The following is a 20,501-nucleotide window of genomic DNA, read 5'->3' as shown; positions in this document are numbered from 1 at the left end:
TTACTTCAGGGTGTTTCAATCCTTTTGTATCTGGAGAACAATGGAGAGTAAGGAGGTGGGTGAGGGTGGGGTGAGGGCAGGACAAGAAGGCGCTCAAAGAGAAAAAAGAAATCCCTTTATTTTTGTCACATCAAGGTAAAATCCGTGTTGACATTTCACCGTCTGAGGCCGAAAAGTGCAGTTTCTTTTTACTTTTCTCGTAGCAGACCCGTTGACATTTGCACAGAGTAGGTCAGCCCTGTGCTTCCTTGCTTTTGTGCTTTTATTTTTTCGTGTACATGCTCAGCGAGCTCTCCGTTCCTCTATTCTGAATGTGCTCTATGTGGTCACGTTGCTGGAGAGAAAAATACATGGACCCATTTCTGAGCATGCATGTTTTCATTTCCCAATTTGCCGTGCACCATGATGCTCGGCCATCTGTCTCAGCACGGTGACTAAATTCAATGCCAATATGTTGCAGGGTCATGAGAAAACAAACCAGAGCTGCTTTCCACACGAGTGGACGAAAGCATAACTTAACCCCCCCCCACCACCACCACCACTACCACCACTCCACGGCTAAAAGACAAGAAAAATAAATAAATAAATTGCAGACAGAGTTTGAGCGGCAGGCTCTCACCTGCATGCTATTGTGAGGACGCCGGGTGAGATTTCCACAATCTTAGATGTTGATTCAGGACGAGTTTTAGCTTCCGTGCTGTTCGGCTAACCCTTCATTCCGGCTGATTAATGGCGACTCGCCCAGGCAAGGGAGTGTCTCATGCGACGGAGGAAGCGGTAGTGCAACAGCGTGTGTGCAGTGAATAAATGCTGTACATTAAACAAATTCCCCCGCGCTCATCTTGGCAGCCAGGCGTGTGGGAGGAGGGAGTATTGCAGAATCGGCCACATTTTTAAAAAAAATTAAAAATTCTTTCCCCCTCTCGCTCTCTCCGTCTCTCTCATGGACACACATGTGTGCTCGTGTGTGTGCAAACAGCCGCACATGCGTCGACATCCAGACGTTTATTTCCACATACCGGCGCTGCTTGTTTTCAGAGCCACCCCATTCAAAATGTTTAAACACTGTCTGGTGCGCTCACGCTCACACGCATCCACTCCCAACACTCCCCCAGTGCTGCAGTCAGGGGATCCCTCTGCTGCCGGTTAGTTGACACTGATTGGCCAGCGAGGGCCGACCTGACCCCAGTGGCCTGTCAGAATAAAGGATCATGTTGACCGTCGGCCGTCGAGGTAATAATGCCCATAGCGGACGCTGGGAGACAGTTTACAAGCAGAGTCCTCATGAGACAAAGCCGGAGGAGGGGTGGGGTGAGCCAATAACATCAGTCTGAGGACGGAAATTTGTGCCTGCAAACATTTCCTTTTTTCCCTCCCACAACACGGCATAAAGTTCTCTTATTAACGTCAACGTTTTTGAGAAAGTAGCGATTTAATCTCCTAAACGGTTAATATCTCTAAATTTAATCTGCAAGTGGAAGTTCAATTTTCCCGTGGCAGTCACACCCAGATGATGTAAACGTCCAGATTTTAATTACTTAAAGAGGCAGAAGGGCGCTCGACACCAGCGCCGGCCGCCATAACTCAAGAATGAAAGCATAAAAACATACAGTGAGCCCACGTTACGCTGCACGGATGATAATATCACATCATTGACATTGCATTTGCACTTGGTATGAATTATGTGTTCTCATTACTTGCGCTCCACAGTATCTGCATAGTAATTTGATCTTGGTATGCAGAGCTTGCATAAATATTTTATTTTTCAACTCCCTTTTAAAAAAAAAAAAAAAAAAAATTCAACATAAACTTTGTGCCGAAGTTAAAACTCTTATTGAGCAGAACCACAACAAGTCCTGCGGTGCATCTTGGTGGGGGGGACTCTCCTATAGGAGGCCGTATGTCTGTATGAATTGATTGTCCCCGTCGTCCATTCCAGAAATAATATTCATATCGTTATCTAGAAGGAGACTCTGGGCGAGGGGTAATGATGAGCTCCTCTGACCTTTCACTTGAGATAACCTTCCTCGGCTTCTCAGTGGAAGCTCCTTAGGGTGGACTGATGGCCGCCCACGGCCACGGACCTGACCGAGAGCATCGACCGACTATCGAGTGAAGATGAGGCGCGGCAGACGTGGCCTCGGGAAGCGTGGAAAACTGGCAGAAGCGTGTGTGTGTGACCACATGGAAGTATACGTGTCGATGCACACACAAACATAAATATGGAAACACGCCTCCATGTTAATGTATGAGTCTGTAAAACACAGTGCACGGGCGAATATCCAAACACCCATCGACCGCGCTCGTGCACGCCCGCATCACCGTCGCACGCACCCGTGGATTTGGACCCAGGCTCATTAAGAGATGTGAAGGAGAAAATGATCAAAAAAAAGCCAGGAGGGATTTCATGCAGATTCGCACTCCACCGCTCTCAGGCAATCAGCGGCAAAAGCCTCCTCTTCGCCCGAGTACTGTCGTCCTGTGGTCACAAAGGGCAAAGGAGGAGAGAGAGAGGGAGAGAGAGGGAGAAACTCATCTCAGCGTTTGTCGAATTCCCCCACCTACCACTTGAGGAGGCAGTTCATTTAGTAGTCCCTTTCATTAATGTTTCTCTTTCATTTTCCCTCTTTTTCTCCCTCTACCCCTTTTTTCCATCTACTTTAAAGGTACGAGTGAGCGGGTAACTAGAAGAAGAGAAGAAGAAGAAGAAGAAGAAGAAGAAGAAGAAGAAGAAGAAGTCGCTGGAGCAGCTGAAGATATGAAGCTAAAGAGGTTTTGAAAACAACCCAGTGGTAAGTGGACAGCTAATTTTTTATTATTTTTTTTTTCCGCAGCGCACCACCAAATTAGGAAAGTCATTTTGTTCTGGAGAAGGAGGCTCACGCCCCGCTAACTACTGATTTCACACTGCGGGTCGCCAATTTATTCTTTATTAACCCTCAAGTCTGTCCTTATTTTCAGTCCATCAGTATTCTTCCCTCAGTTTGCTGTCTTTCCTCCACCTTTCCATAGTTCTGTGTGTTTGTTTCATAGGGTTTGTTCACAGATACTTTCTATCCATGTCCATCTCCAGTGTGACACCACTGCAGATGGCACCTCGTAGTTGCCTGAAGCTATCTGCCGAATCTATTTCGCTACAACATCTTCGTATTTTTCTTTGTAATTCGCAAAGCGGGGCAGTGACAGAACATCGTATCACCCCCGAACTGAGAATCCATGCGCCCTCGGGGCTCCGCACAGAGAAATCCGAACGCATCCGGCGACAGATTCCTCTCCTCAGCCGGTGAATTCTCCCTGCGTCCTCTGCACGTTCTGTGTGCAGTTATGTGAACAGTTCCGGGTCCACAAAACGGGGTGAAAGTTTGCCGAAGTTTGGTTTAAGGGTGACACAGCAGGTCCGGCGTCCTTATTTATTTTTATTTTTTTCCTTTTCCTAATGATCGCCGTAACATGACACGTCACAAAACTGTCATCTTCCTCCACACACTCCCGCGCTCCAGCTGCTAATCCCATCCATCCATATTGACAGCCCGCGCTGACACCGAGAGAGAGCTATCATCTACCTGTCACAGCAGGCTGCCACTGAGGGGCTCCTCCTGTACCTCTACAATTCCTCCATTCAACCAACTGCACTGGTGCCTCTCAGACCTGGAAACTGTCACGCATCACTTTAGAAGAGTAATGTACTCTAGGCGGATGACTTTTTTTTTTTTTTTCCGAGTTCATACATATTCACTCGTCTCCACGGCGATGCGTTCCACTAAGTACAGAATTTATTTTTCACGACGTTTCCACGTGCACACGACATCCACAGGAAGCCTCGTGAAATGACACCGTCAGCCTCTCTGACTGAAATCAATTCCAGCCTTTAAGTCTAGTTAAAAAATGATTGTCTGCTTTAATTATGGATGTTACTTATATTTATAGTCTCTTCAGATGGGAAATCTGTAATTTGGGAGAGCCCGGGACAACATGACTGGAGCTTCAATAATAGATCGATTAGTTGAAAAGTAATCTGCAACTACTTTGACATCTATATTCAGTATTTTTCACAGTCAGTATGTGTTTTCTGTGTTTTTAAATCAGAGGATTTACATACTTTTTCAGCTTCTTGAATGTGAACATTGTGTGGTTTCTTCTGTCCTCTATTACAGTGCACTGTGTATCTTTGCTTCGCGGACAAAGCGTGACATCTGAGGACGTCACTGGCAGTTTTGGAAAGTTTGAATGGCAATTTTTTCACCATTTTCTGACATTTTATAAACCGAACAACCAGTTGATTAACCAAGAAAAAATAACCAACGGATTAATCAACAATGAAAATAATGGCAAATTGCGTCCCTTAACATAATAAACGTTCACCTTACCCAAGCCAACACAGAGGGAGCACAGAAGCACAAAAATTAAAGCATGGAAAACAACATTAATAACCCTAATTAAAATATGCGAGTGTGCCCATTGGTCACTGATCACAGTCTCAGTCGCTCACATCACACTTCACCTGGCTTCATCCCCAATTTCCAAAAAAGCACCAGTTCTCATTTTCGATGATTTCAATAAGTTTGGAGTGAAACCTTGACGTTCAATGTTACTTTGTGAGGATTCATCTCATTCAGCCAGATATTAAACCACCACGTTGGCAAAATGTCCTCTGTACAGCTTCAGTCCGGGCTGGAATATCTACTGTAGTTGACTCTGCTGCCATTACATACACTGCACACCCCATCCTCATTTCCATATCATCGCTTGATTATTAGTGCTGCTGGCAGAGTAGTAGACATGCAGAAACTGCGGATGAGTGTAGGCTAATGGGTGTCAGAGCAGATGCGGGCCCCAGACGTCCCCTCTCCACATGCAGGAGGTGGTCTGCTCCTCGTCACCCCGCCGCCGGAGGCCACTAGCCTCGTATCAACAGCTGTATTTGGCATATTGGGCCGCGATGATAGTGAAGCCTCAGTGACCTGCTTCATTTGACTGCGGAGGCGAGATAGCACATCTGGACCCCCCACCATGGGCTCAACAAGCTGGAAACTGAAGCGCACAGAGGGAAGACTGTCCACATTAGATCCACTGGTGGGTTTTACTGCCTGACTGTGTGTCGTTTGTGCCTCAGCAAGGGAATTTGAGGGACATTTTAAAAAAGCAGCTCTCTGTAAGCTTGTTTGATTAACAGGTTGATGATTTATTCTTCTGAATCCAAAGATTCCTTAAGCACATTTATTTTTTTTTTTTTCTCGTTAACAGCTTAAAAAATGTTTATCAGCTATCTCAGGTCACATGAGATGTGGCACCGTTCACACTTAGTTTGGATAGTCAGTGTAACTGAGCTGACTAAATAAACACTGCAACATAAAGAGAAAAGTGAAATAATTACATAAGAACAGCTAAGGACATTTCACATTTGAAAAGTCAAGTTACGGCAGCAGTGACACTAGAATAGCACTGGTGTCTATATTCTTGCCTGTTTTTGCAGATTAAACACATGTTCACACGTCTCAGGGAAACACGGTACATTCAGGACTTTCCTTCTGGACTACAGTTCTGTTGATAAAGGTCATCAGTGTTAGATTAGACTTCCCCAGCGGCTGCAATTTTCAACATGTATTATGCCTAAAAATAAGATATTCACCTCTAGGGGGTAAAACACATTTAACTGGACAGAATGTCGTTGACTATAATGTTTATCCCCAACTAGTGAGAAGAGCGTTTTGTTTCCGGTAGGGCAGTTTAAGTGAACGCTGTGGTTGCTTCTGATTCAGGCGTGCCCTTCCCTTTGAGCGTACCTGTCTTGGCTGAATCCCTGAGGCCTTTGCACCTGAATGAACAGGCAGCAGCAACTGTTGGCTGAGCTTTAAAGACAGCTTTTTTCGTTTGTGTTTCTTTTTAAGGAAAAGAGAGACCTTTTTTTTTTCTTTTTTTTTTTAAGTGGCTGCTGGGATGTTAGCAGCGCAATTAAACAAAGCTCTGCTAATCTTTACAGCTGGCGTCGGGAGGCACCGCGCTCCTCGCAGAGCGGTGTCATCCGTAGCGTTGCACCGGGGAGTCTGACAAGCTGGGTAATGTGCCCCTGCGAGCCGCCACCACCCTCATCACAGCAGTGCCTTCGCCTGCATTCTTACTGTGCAGCCCTAATGCACATCATAAAGAGAGAAGACAAGAATGCACGGCAATGAATCTGCATTATTCAATTAAATGTGCTCCAGTTATTTGCAGCGGCATTTAAAGAGATGTAAATTCACCTCCAGTTTTGGAGGTAATACATCTGATTATGCCAGCTCATGAAATTTCATGGTATTTGGGAATAAAAGATGTTTTGCCTATTACACTCTCCTCACAGTGATGGTGGAAAGCTCTGCGCTGTGATGCTTTTTTTAAGCCCCCCCCCTTTTTTTTTCTCCATGTTTTGTATCATGGTGACACAATTTTCCATTGTGCCTCTTTTTGGAGCTTGGAACACATCCAAGCTTAATTTCAGTCATCACTTGTTCAGTGCAGCTCAACCATCAATTATGACAACCCGCTATAGTGAATTTGAACTCGTCTTCACACAGCATTTTATACCACCTGGAGAGCTTTGGCTGAGTCTGCAGACACGCAAACTTCAGCAAAGTAGTTGGCAAACTATCCGGCAGAAGTTTGGGGAAGGTGATGGATGAAAATAAACAACCTGCTGATGTGTCCTAATATAAAAGACTTATATTTTTTAGGGTGGGGTGGAGAGATGCTATCTTGGGTCTATTAATGCAGTCATCACTGCGTCGCCCCGGGCCGTAGGGCCTAATCCAGAGGAGTGAGAGTGAATGGGACTGTGGCTCGGGCTTGCCAGACCTACTTAGGTTCTGGTTGAGAGCACAGTGCTGTGTGGGCGAATCTATTCTGTCCTGGGCAGGGCACAGCATAAACATTGCCCAGGGAACGCAGGCAGGCAGGCAGGCAGGCAGGCAGGCAGGCAGGCAGTCAAGCGGACAAGAGCAAAACTACAAGGATGGTTGCCTTTAATTTCCTTTCTACTGACTCCTCTCAACTGTCCGGGGCCTGAGAGCAAGAGAGGGTAAAGAGAGAACACAGCGTACGTGTGTGGAAATTACCTGTAGGAGCTCTCTTATTTTCTGGGGCTTCACCAAAGTATGTACTGTTAACCACCTTCCACTACTTTCTGTCTCTCACACACACAAACACACACACACACACACACACACAGACACATTCAATCACGCTCTTTCACAGTGAATCTGCCCCGATCCATCCAGCTGACGGCTGTGAAGCAATGACTCGCTTGCTCCTCTCTTACTGTCTTTAAGTGATCTGTGTTTGCTCCATGGCACTCTGGTGCTCTGACCCTCTGACCCTGCGTGTAAACAGAGAACCGCCGCTCCGCCATCCACTACCCCGCCGCCACCATCCCCCACCCTCCACTACCAAATAAGGAAGACGGAGCCGCTGAGAGCCAGCAAGTCGGTCAGCCAACCCACTGAGGAGGCCATTAGTGAGAGGTTGGTAGAAAACCACCTCTGGCATCACTCATCACTCCCGGCCTCTCCGGCCTCACCAGCCTCTCCGCGCTGGGGAGATGCACGAGCACGCTTGTGGCATGCACATACACACCCACTGAAAGGCACGCTTCTTTCTGCACACTGACCCGAGAAGCATTAAAGGCACTCAAACTCACACACACGCACAGTAGACTGTATACAATGATACACATTGAAAGGCACATGTGCTCGAACGTACGCGCAGTGAAAGACACACAGCACATTAAAAATCACTCAGAGGCACAAGGCTGCACAAAAGACACATTCACGGGATACTGTGCATACACGCAACATGTACACAGAGTAATGATATATCGCTGCATAAAAAAAAAAAAAAACCCGACACACAACATGAATTGAATGCTGGGTTGCATTAGCGAAGGCTTCTAAACAATCAAAGATGTGTTTCTGCCTTTGCTGAAAGATGGAGTTATATGATGCTATACCATTACAGCTACTTACCAGTCAGTGAATGTGCTTATTACCACACAAAGCCAGCGTGGACATAATGAACATAGTAAGGCTATAAGATGTTATAACTGATACTGAAGAGACATTGTTCCATCAGCGGTATCTCTGAGGATTACAATTCAACACGATCCCCAGAATAAATGTTAGCCAAATACGTTTCTGCAAAACCACAGGTAAGTTAACACTTCTATCTTACAAATATATCTCACCATCTGTGGTAAGATATATTTTTTTATTATGTTACAACTTGATTAGGTTAAATTTTCAGTTTCTCTCAGAGCCACTTTGTTAGGGTTTGGAAAACATTGTGGTTTGGCTTATGATACCTGGGCTGTAAAATCAGTCATTTTTATACCTAAAAGTATCTCATACGACATAAAACACAGACTCATCCTTTAATGCTAAATTTGCATTGAGACTCCTCTTCCCCGCATGGTAGCTGCAGTCATGTAGGAACATCCACAACAAGTAGTTACATGAATATTTGATATACAGCGTGTCATAAAAGGCAAATACCAGTACACATGAAACACGCCGGTGAGGAACATATGAAACCTTCACAAGTTTACAACATCCACAGTTAAACTAACTGTCTGCTCAATCCAATAATGCCAACACTGAAATTGAAATGCACCCAGCAAGCGGCAGCGGGCACAATATAAAAGAGCACTTGTCAGTTTAACAGGATTCACAGGACACGCAGTTAAACACAGTAATGCAAAACACTCGCTCTGTGTCGGTGTTTTTGTCTCCCTCGGCCCTCACCCTCTCTTCAGAAATTCTCTGGTTTATTTGGCCGCACTCTTTCACCTGCCTCCAAATGTCAGCTGAGTTCAACAGAGCTGGAGGGGAAACACTGTCAGAGAGAAAGCCTTATTGAGCGCGAGAAGAAATAAAGCAGATGCGCGAGTGTTGAAGGAGAAAGAGAGGCAGCAGCGAGTGCGTGTTCGGTAGCAGAAAAGTTCTACTGACTCTAAGGCATTATGCTAACAAATCCCACTCCATAAATTACACATTTATATGATGTCCTCTCTGCAAAGGCCATTGTTAGACTTGTTTAGCGGAACTCTTGTCAGGCATCATGCCGGGACGCATTCAATGACGGACTGGATGCACAATAATAGGATTTTTGGTTACATTGCTCCGAGCTTCAAAACCATGCAAATGGGTCAGGCTCACTCTGAGGAGTGAGAAACTGAAGACATAACAGCAGCGAGCAGAGGCACCAGAGATGTAACCAAAGTAATATTACTGATAATAACACAGATCACTTTTGAAATAGAGCGATACATGCATCCAGATATTGTTGTGAAAATCTGTCAATCATAACTTAAAGGAGACATGCCATGCTCACTTTCAAGTTCATCATTTTATTCTGGGTAACTAGTAGAAAAGGTTAAATGAATTATGCAAATGTGAGACGTAGTGTGAGGTCAAGAAGTCACAGGATTAAAGGCCTGCTGACGAGGCGTTTCGGGCCCTTCAGGAGCAGTGTTTTCCGTGGGAGAGAGGAGCTTCTGTCGTTTTGTACTACGGACTTTTTAACTCTCAAGATCTTTTGCATGCAAATGAGTAATGCCATGTCAAACACCGGAGAAAAAGTTAAAGCGGGAAAGGCGTGATGTAACGAATTTGACGCCCACATACATGTAACGAGACGTCTGAGGAGCTCAAAAGTTCCTCAAAACGCAGAGAGGATTCATTCTCTAGCCGGCAGCATGTGATGAATCCCCTCCCTGCCCCTCCCAGTACACCCACTGAGCCACCATCTCCATTCTCCAACTCCTGTCTATCGCACTGCTCACTTGTGTATCAAGGTAATGAATTCATAATCTCTCTCAAGCTCTTTGTAGATCTGTATCGTGGTGGGAGATAAGAGGGAGCATCGTTGCACTCTAATAGCCGTCAGTCTGCCTTTGCTTCTGCCTGCTGTGTGTGTGTGTGTGTGGGTTTGGTGTGCGTACAGTATATGTGTGTGCGTGTGTGCGATAAGAAAATTACCCATTACCACAAAAAACTCCAACACACCGTCCTCCATTTTGGCTTCCAAGGAGAGAAAAAAAAAAAAAAAAGATTCGAGCCCAGAGCGCAGCCACTTATCAGCCAGCTGTTGAAGCTACATGTCCACCAAAGGCAGTGAATGCCTCTCAGAGAGAGGAGTGTTAAGCGCTGAGAGCCGGTCTACTTTCTCTCTCCTTTCCAGTGTAAAACGCCACATAGCACTTTCCAACCTCGCTTGACAAACGCTCAACCACGGGGAGAGTAAATATCCGAGAGGGTGAGGCGCGCTCAGAGTAACTAAACTTGCGACGGGGGTTGGCTCTCGAGGGCCGCCGACTGCAGCGTGCGCTTGTTTTTAATTGTGTTTTCGGTGGGGTGATGAAATGTCCTCCATTTGAGCGCGAGCTGGCAGTAAGTGGGCTGTCGCCTCCAGGGACAGAGTGAGCGATGGCCCGCTGCTATCGGAGGTGATTGTGCCTCAACCCCTAGGGGTGACAGATGAACGGAGGGGAGCAGGGAGACAATACGGAGGGGAGCCACGCTCTTCTTTTGTAACAGTCTCACATGGAGTTAAAAACAGGACAGAGAGACAGAAGGAATTGCAAGTACGCTTGTAAATCTGATCCACCTATGGCAGCGGTGACAAGTCGGTGACATCCTCGATTTTGTGGCGTTTGAGTTGTGCGCGTCCTGCTTCTGTAGATATCATCAGTGATATATTGAAGGAAAAACCCTGTCTAAACATTGGTTATTCACCATCAAATTATTCCCACCATTGTAAACATGGGTTGGTTGGTTTGTCAGCAAGATTACACAAAAATTACTTCAATCATTTTCCATCAACTTGAACAGAAGATGGATGTCAGCCCAAAACATACCCCATTAACTTTTGGTGCAGTTTCAGATAAAGGGACGGATCCAGGGTTTTGTAAAATAACTATTTTGCATCCATAATGTAGTAGTACCGGCGTGTAATTTGAGAGGCATGAAGTGGCTTTGTGTTTTCTGTCGGACAACGGTGACGAGCAGACACTGTTGCGGGGATCACCTTCACTCGTCAACACAGCGGCTGACAGAAGGAGGCCGGTAGCTTCAGCGAGGTTCACCGGTCGTTGGGAGGCATCTTCACACAGAACGCTGTGTTACACGATTCTGTAACAAGACGCAAACGATTAAGCGCCCTCCCCCCGGAGCGCTCGCCGCATCTTCCGGCTCCCTGAATTTACATGGCGTTTATGAACACTCACAAGGAAAAACAAAAAGTGGAGAGAGGGAGAGCCGGGGAAGAGGGCTCCTAGTGCGTGGAGGAGTCTCATTATTCTGTTATGGATTGCACATGTCAGGCGGTAAGTGCTCTTTTTATCCTTCCAAAGCACTAGCCTCGGCCACTGAGCGCATTTCCCTACCCCGAGTGAAATTTACCATGTTAAGGCTCGCGCCACCAGGGGAATGGTGGTGAGAGCTCTAGGTTGCTGCTAAGATTTACCAGCCTGATTAAATAAGAGGCCGTGGTGTGAATAAGAGGCCAGGGGAGAAATCTACGTAACATAAACACATGTTTTTTACTCACCAGTTAAATTGATTAGTCCCCTCGTCCCCCGTCCCCCCCTCCTCACACCCCCTTGCACCTCTTTATGGTGTGTTACGTGTCACGCTGGGTTTTTAAACAAAGAGCAGAGAGAGGGCAGTGGAGGATTGCCTGTGGCTCTGGGTGGCTTTCTGCCAGCAAACAGCAAAGATGGGTCTTTTTTTTTTCTTTCTTTCTTTTAAAAAAGGGGCCTGTTCCCATCCATTACTGCCTGCATACTTTGAAAAGTTCACACGAAATATACTGCCTTTCTCCCTCCAGTAGGGGCGGGGAGAGCCTTTTCATTTGATGCACTGTGCCTCACAAATTGTAGATCCGTTGGAAAGACCTACTATTTCAATCTCATTTCCTTTCAATTTTCACATCACACACCCTGGACCTTAATGCTTCCGGAAAGGTGCTTTGACAGCTATCAGCATTTTTCAGCTGGGCAGTTGGGCTGACCAGCGGGACAAGTTTAATTTCAAGCCAGAGACCACGATGGCTTGTAAATCCTGGAATCAGCAAGTCACTTCCCCTATATCTTCTGAGCCTGACAGGATTTTTGGGATTAACGTATAATCTCAGAACAAAAGTAAAGAAACCTTAACTGGCCTCAGCTGCACACGTAGTAACATTTGGCTGCCTGCTTGCCGGTGGAAACTGACTGTGGGTCAGTTGATTGATGTGTCTCCAGCATGCGTCTCTCGCCTCCCTGCAGGACAAAGTGGACACCAGCTGTCTCCATTCAAATTCAAATCCCAGCAACCAATCGGGGTTTGCTGTTTCAGCTCAAAGCCAATGTGAATGGGCGAAATCATGTTCAAAATCCCTCCTCACTTTTGAAGTTATTGTAAATCAGTGCAATATTCTTTTCTTAACTGCGGAACATGACTAATCACATGTAATCATCTTTATTACAGCAGACTGTTTTGCCGTTGTTGCTTTGTTGCACGATTTGAAAGGTTATTTTTTATCATTACTGAAATTGAAGCACTTGATGCTAATTCTATTAGATTTGAAATTTAAATGGAAACAAGGACAACCGGGACGTGATATGGTCGAGTGGCTACTGGGAAATAATAAATATTCATTAATCAATTAAAACTAAACTTTTTTCAAATTGTCATGATGTCACACAGAGCAATTCTAATCTAGAAATCTTAATAACTACATATTAAAGATGAAACGCTGGTTCATCTTGCAACTTGCAATGTCACTCGGACTCCCAACTTATTTCCACAACCATCTCTCTCAGCGGTCCGGTGTCATCATTCTTATATTATTAAAGAAATACAAATGAAAGTGGTGGAATGTAACTAAATACATTTTACTCCACTCAACTCTACAAGCACTCTGGGATTTTAAGCTACGTCTACTTTAGCCTATGTGAGTATTTCCATTTTCTGCTGCTTTCTACTTCTACTCCACTACATTTCAGACGGAAACGTTGTCCCTTTCACCCCACCATGTTTTATAACTTAAATTGCGACTTAATTTCCGGATTTTGATCAATACAAAGTTCTAAATCATTTATATGATAACATCAAAAAACATCAATCCACAGGGGAAAATCCATCCAGGAGTATATAAAGTCGGCCTAATATATACATATGAAAAACTGTTGAAATTTAACCCACATTTACAATTTGAAATGTTGCATTTTAAAGTGCACATGAATGCATGAGTAATAAGAATAGAAACAGGATGAAAAGGGCTCTGCAAAAGGAATAGTGTCATTCTTAAATTGTGTAAAATCACTTTACTATTTGGCTCAGTCGCACATCTTACATCTTCGTAAACATGTTCATGTGTCAGCTGTGAAATGTGTATAAACAGTCACACACTCCGAGAATCCCCCTCTGAGCATTTCACTGTACGCCGCTGCACCACTGCTCTGTGCATGAGTCCCATACTCTTCCTGCCACTGCAGCACAGTTTTATAAAACAACAGTAGATGAGCGGCAATATTTCGTTCCATTACGGGTCCCGTTGTGTAGTGATTTCTCGACCGAACGTGACCTGAACGCACCAAAGCGGTGGGGTTTTACTATACGCGAGAAGTGAGGAGACCAAGTTTATGAGGCGGCAGTGAACGCAGCACAGGGCTCCGTATTTTTCTCCCTGCAGTAAGAGGGGAGGGAGAAAAAAAAAGAGGGGGGGTATTTGACTCCTGTCTCCCCACCCCCAGTCGGTACGAGGTGGATTTGGGAAAGAAGAGGGGGGGACGAAAACCTGGGACGCGGAGATAACGAGAGGCACCAATAAAGAGATACACATTTGGAGATCCGCGCACGGCGGCGTCGCGCACGGATTATTACGGGGTGTTTTATTCTCCTCGCGCCGAGGAGACTCCGACTCGGAGCGTCTCATCTGGAGGAGGAGGAGGAGGAGAGGGGGGGGAGGGAGAGGAATACAAACGGCACGGGAAATAAAATGAGTGTTTCATACTCGCCCGCTCCGTTAACAAGTGACTGCTCCGCCGCCGAACAACCTGGGATATAACGGTGATCTTTTTTCTTTTTTTTTTTTTTTCTACCGTCGAAGATGCGAAGAAAGTGTTTTCTCTGAGGGAATACGACCGCTCACCCACAAAGAAGACGGATTTTAAAAGCTGCCACCCCCCCAGCCCCCCCGTAAACCAACCGGGGGGTAGACTCAGATACTTTTGTCACGAAGTAAGTGCCTGCAACTTTTCTTCTACTTTAACTAGCGAAATACGCTTCACAGGAGTTGGTGAAGCTGGTTGAAGGTGCTCGTACTGAAAGCGAATACGCGGCACGAGTGGAAGGGAAGTAACGCTTTTTCGACTGTGCCATGAAGCTGGACCGTTTTCACCCACCGGGTGTCTGGTTCCTGCGAAACACCTCGGTGTTTCTGTGGTGCTGGTGGGGAGAGGGAAGAAAGTTTTCTGCTTCTGTGTGTTGTGTTTTAAAACTCACTTGTTTGAAAGGTTTCGGTAGACTTTTCCTTGCATTTTGCTTTCTTGCTGCAGTCGATGAATTTTGCCTTCGTGCAGATGTTCACTGAACTCTGTCACCCCCCTCAGATTTAACCCTGAACCTCCATCCTGGTGAGGTTTTCACCTGAATGCATTTTGGCATTTGGAAAAAAATAAATAAATAAAAAAGCCAGTTGATTCAGGCCAAACGTTTCATTTGTAGTGCTGAGAATAAGCCCGGAGGTACAAATTAAACAGTTGATGTGATTAATGAAAAGAGCAGAGGGGTCACTGTTTTTCAGAAGTCACCTCTTGGGATGTTCGCCACCCCACAGGTAACGATGCTGTAGTACATTTTGTAGTTACTTCTGAGCCTTGTGAGGAGTTTGTTGTAGTCGTCCATGCACAACAAAGAGCTCCTACAAGTTATTTCTCTAATCTTGGTAATATCCTGTTAAATTTTTCAGCATTACTTCAGGGTAATCATGCGCCTTGCGAGGTAACTTTTGTCTCATTGTGCTGGAAAGTTTAGATGCAGCCCCGGGCTGTGGCCCTGCTTTGCTTTTCTTTCTCTCGTCGAGGCAAGCTACGGTAAGTCAAGTGAGTCCAATTTGAATTGCAATGGATCTTAATTTTATCAGAACATTTAAGGCTAAAGCTTCCCCGGGCGACGTGCACGCCTCCCCTCACTCCCTCCTTACCTCCTCACCCTCCCTCCCCAGCAGCAACTGCAAGCCAAAAAAAGATTAGTAATGCATTTCATTTACCGGGGGGGTGGATGGTTGCAGAGCAGACGGGTCCAAACGCTGTTTGTTTTTGTTCCCGCTGTTGATAAAAATCGCAGAGAAGTAACTAGAATTTTAGTGTCAGAGTTCAGAGGTCAAGGTCGGGCACAGAAATCAAGCTGGAAAATGCGGCCGACAGACGAGGCATCACATACAGTTAGTGAGGTTCTTTGTGAACCAAAAAAACCTTTCTCCATTGTGGCAGACAATTAATATTCATTTCATTTCATTATTTTCATCACTCTCTATTCTATGATTCTCAAAACGACAAACATTCTCAGCACAAATTCTACCAAACACAGGGTTTGCACAAAATTTACAAAGTATGTTTTCAAGGTGAGAAATTTGTAAGAATTCAAATGTGCTCCTTTATAAACTAAAACTCTCACTTTGCCCACAAAGGAATTCTGTAGACTTTCTTGTTCACAATGCATTTTTTCCCCCATAAGATGACGAAGGCTTTGCGGATCAGAAAATTTGACTTGGTCCAGCTGCTGCTCCTGGAGTTTATTTTGCCTCAGACAATATTTCTGAGGTTGTATGCTGTGAGTGAAAAACAAAAACTATTATTGTCACCTTTTATTACTGTTATTTTGCATAATGTCAACAAAATTCCAGTTAGGTGTATTTTTTGGTGCACCCAAATTGTGTGCAGGTGCACCTCAATGGAAAAGTTGGGCACACCAGTGCAAACGGTGTATAAAGTGCATAAAGAATCTGACTCTGTAAAACCTTTGCGAGCTCTGCAAATGAGATGAATTTCCATGTGTGGTGAAAATTCAGATTTTACCTGTGTTGCAACTCTGATTCATCAGTCTTCCATTCCACCGTTCAATCAGCCTGCTAGCTTGAATAAATAAACCCATTTGTCTTATGATGAGAGTCACATGTTGATTGTCAGTAGCAAGAAGGAGTCTTGTCCTTCAGAGTAATTGGACAACACGTATACCAAGAGGCTGTGCGTCAAGTGTGTTCAGGATTCTTAATGTGGCTTTAATTGAACAATTTATCACCACTGATCACTGTCAAATAACCGGGCAAGAAAGACAAAAAGGCAATGAAAATGCCAGGGATAAGCTGCCAGGCACGCTCGGCGAAGCGTGACCAGCGTCTGTCGCGGCAGCTTCAGCGAGGTGCACTTGTATTTAATTTTGATTATTTATTTATTTTGTCTGTCGAAAAAATGGCAGATCGATGCATTTGTGAGTGGCGAGCTTGTAAGCAGTGGTAATGAATAGTGGGGGAGGAGGAGGAGGAGGAGGAGGAGGAAGGGGCAGTGAGAACATTACATCCTTGAAAACTTCTTTTATTGGACAAAACTTTTGATTTCTCCCCGGAGCTCCTTTCCCTACACTTGGAAGAAAAGCTAATTGAATTGTGCCCCGGATATGATGCTTTTTTTCCCCACCCCAAGTATGGAGGTCTTGGAGAAGTGTTCTCCTCTGGGTTTTGAAATTCATTTCCTTTGCAATTATTACTTTCTGAGCTGTTTTCCTTTATTTCCCCTACCTCAACACTAGGGTGTATTCTCTCATTTTGAACGGGATCAAAGGGGAGAGGAGGAGATTCTAGATAGCTACAGGCCTCTCACACCATATGTAAGCTATTCAGAGTCGTGTATTTTACATTAGGAGAAAGTTCACAACTTGTCGACTTCCTGACTTGATTTCAAGTGCGTTTCTGACAATTTGATGTTTTAAAACAAACGTTGGCTACTGGGCGATTATAGTTTTCTTTGTAGACTCGAAGCAAGAAGGGACGTTTATTATTAAAGGCTACTGAGATGCTGCGCCGTACATAAAAGCCACCCATACTCTTGCGGCATTAATAGACATACTCTCCAAAAATTGATCAGTTAATTTTATCCATCAGTTACTGTTATTTTCCTAACAGGTCTAGACAGGTGGCACACAGTGTTTAACAGTCACAAGACCAAAGCATTAATCAGCACATGGTACAGGTTGTACTTGTACGTATTCATCCTTAGTTTATGGTTTTGTGCAACTGCACAATTACCCACTATTTTACCACCTGGTGCCCTGTTCCTTTCATTCAAATCCAAATTCGGTGCACTTTTCTTTCTTTTTTTTTTTTTGAGCATTTTGGTGCCATCAAGTGCTTTGCAATTAGTCACACTGCACTTGACGCAACAGCACAGTTAATAACAGCTGCTCTGAAGTGACTGTCATCTTCGAGAGAAATGTGCGCTGTGCAGAGGCGCTGTTGCACTCACAGCTAATTGTGTTTATTCATTTTAATATGCTCTGAGTGCTAAATCAGTGCTCTTCCAGCGACACGAGGTGCAATTAGTCTGGCTGTGAAAGCAGGAGGCAGCAGCTCCATTCACACTGCCCCTTTCAGTGGTTTCATGCGCCGATTCTACGCATCTCCGTCTGTGTGAAAGTCACAGATGCGGAGAGGAGGGGATAGTCTCGCTGCCACTATGACGCTCAGTCTGATGGTGTTCACAGTCTTGAGAATCAAGGGAGTCAGACAGCGTCAGTTGTTTACTGATGGTGATGATGTAATTAAGTAATTTAGAGCAAAAACGGTGGGTAGGACACAGTGGGTTAGTATCTCAATCACAACACATTATGACAAGCATCCATATGATTGTAAACAGTAAGCTGATACTTGTTTAGATTAACAGGAGGACACTGGGGAAACGCGTAAAAAAAAAACATGTGCCTTTGCTTTGCTGATATGCTGAGTCTGTGTGTGGAAAGGGCTACTGTGTCTTGTGGTGTGTGCCCCCTCCTCTCCTCTTCTGATATGTGGATTAACCGATTTTTGTGGCCTCGTTTCTCCATAATCGCCAATGTCTTTATTTCCACTTACTTCATACATTAGGCTGCTGATGTGCTTTTACACTGCTAAATGATATTAGCGACATTCCATACATTAGAGTAGTTGTTATGTTGGGTTCCTACATGTCCAAGAACAACTTCTAGCATCACAAAGAACTGGGGGGCACCTTCAGGCAGTAGACTGTGGTTTATACTGTATGAGTAGTAGATTTTCTCCAATCATGAAAAGTAATTATTGCAGCCCTCAAGCCAGAAACATCATTTTGCATCCGAGAGTCTGTATACACATACAGTGTTGTGTTTACCAAACCTGAATGTAGAGCAACAAAATAAGGAAAACATCAACTGAAGACCCACTTCAAAGTGCATGATGGAAACCTACTCCTCTATGTGCTTTTGCCATTGTTCTTTTGCTCCATGTTGAATGTTAGAGTAACCCGCAGGATGTCTTTCCCTGCACCTCTTTCTCTGTGTTTCTGTTGTGCATAGATATACAGAAACAATATATACCACTGTCTGTATTTTTTAATTTGGAAACAGGTCAACTTTAGACTTTTGTCTGTGCAAGCCCCTGCAAGCTCGGGGTTACCCAGAAAAACCTTCTCGACATATCTGTATTCAGATTAATTGATAATGGAAACAATCATTAGCTACAGTCATAGCTCCCTTAAAGTCAATGGGGCCTCCCATTTTGTAAGTGTACTCTCAGTACTGTAAGGCATTTGGATAAAAATATCAGAACACTTACACCCAGGGTAGCATTATTTGTCAAGACAGAAATAGCCAGGCAGTCAACGAGGAAAACCAGAATATTGCAGTCACAACAATTTGAAACATCATCAAGGTTAAACGTCCAGAGGCTGGTGTGTCATTTTCACTCCACAGACCTACATTTTCACCCTGGCCATAGGGGGAGAAACATGAGATGCGTGGCTGGCAGAGGAATTATTGACCACTCGCTCAGACACCCCCGCTGGTTGCCTTGGGTCTAAAATTGGTAGCTGACCTCGTTGGGGGTGAAAAATGGCCCCGACCCTCCTGGCAGTGCCCAACAGTCATATTTACACACTGTCTCCCCTGAACTCAAAAGGTCACCGCTCCAAAACAAGCCAGCCATGGTTTTTGGGCAGAGGTAACGGAGGGGCCAGATAAGACCAGGCTGTGATAAGGTGTGTGAACTCAGCAGGACTGATCCGTCGTTGGCTGAGTTAAAGTCCACCTAGCATCTTGGCTGACTGTCAGGCTCCGGGGTTTGTGCGCTCTTGGTTTTTCTTCATCCCTATATCTTCATCTCTCAATTTGTCTCCTCCAGCTCTGCACTTTGTCTGGTTTCCTGTTTGGTTTGCTGTCTTTCTATCCCTCCTTTCTGTTGTCCTCTGCCTACCTAACCTTTAATGCTTTGCGTGTATGTAAAATACAGAATTCCTCTCCTATCTGTGTCTTGTCTACATCACTCCCACTGATGAATGAGGATTAGATTCATATGCACATTTTTTTTTTCAAGATCTAAGTTGGCCGCATTTACACCTGGGTTTTATGTGTAACATGCTTTTATGCCCTCGTATCACCTAGCATGTGCCAGGTGAAAAGGGAGACTTAATCATAGTATTTGCAATCGCCGAGTTATTGTGTGCAGAAGTGAAGGTAGCCCCTCATACACATAAGCACACTAATCCCTGCCAGACTATCTGGTAAAGCCTTGGGGAATACAACGACACACTGTCACCTCCCTAGCCTCCTGCCCATTCCCTTGGTACCTCCAGGTTTTTACAAAAATGATTCGCTCCAGCTCCTTCTGATGAAGTGACAGTAATCTGCTTTTGACGACAAGCAGGAGCAGACCTTCTGTTGATGGCTGCAACTCCCTCATTCACTCAAGTCTGCCTCCCTTAAGATATAACACTCTTGAACAACAAGTGCATAGTTTGTTAAAGCCTGAGAGGAGGCTATACCAAACACTGTTGTATTCACACAAACACCCATTTATTCCCCTTTCCCTCTGGCCCTGATCCCATCCTCTTTATGGTTATGCAGTTAATGTGAACTGGTGTTTCATGGTGAGAAGTGATTAACACCCGGTCTGGGACAGGCATCAAATGGACATGTCTGGTCCTGCCTTTCTATCTGCGTCTCCTCTAGTCGCCTCCTGGCACTGTTGGGTTGCTCCTGCCTTAAGTGTGATTACCAGCTGGCCTCCCCCAGACTGATGCACAGAGGTTCCCTTTGGGGTGTCTGCCTCCTCCTCCTCTCCGCAAACTAGGTCTGGCAGAATGGACTGCCCTGCACTGTGGCAGTTTGACCCCTATGAGGTTATAGACACGTGGGAGTCGGGGGACCAAGGACCCCCGTTCTTACCCCCGAAGGGTTTGAACAGGTTGCAGTCAGCCCATTTAAACG

At 45.0% G+C, this 20,501-nt stretch overlaps 1 protein-coding gene across 14 annotated transcripts in view; it reads left to right on the top strand.

Annotated features, from left to right (window-relative positions):
- ptprsa (protein tyrosine phosphatase receptor type Sa) overlaps nt 1-20,501 on the top strand; it is a 237,333-nt gene that overhangs the window by 45,008 nt on the left and 171,824 nt on the right. For 13 of the 14 annotated variants that reach the window (XM_037114068.1, XM_037114065.1, XM_037114067.1 and 10 more), the window contains exon 2: nt 2,667-2,792. The gene's annotated coding sequence lies outside the window, so the exon portion shown is untranslated. Of the gene's footprint in view, nt 1-2,666; nt 2,793-13,958; nt 14,250-20,501 lie in introns of those variants that run through there. The other variant, XM_037114064.1, reaches the window with a different exon arrangement.

This window comes from Acanthopagrus latus, chromosome 11 (assembly GCF_904848185.1).
Source record: "Acanthopagrus latus isolate v.2019 chromosome 11, fAcaLat1.1, whole genome shotgun sequence".
Lineage (NCBI taxonomy): Eukaryota > Metazoa > Chordata > Actinopteri > Spariformes > Sparidae > Acanthopagrus > Acanthopagrus latus.
This window is presented reverse-complemented; position numbering and strand designations above follow the sequence as displayed.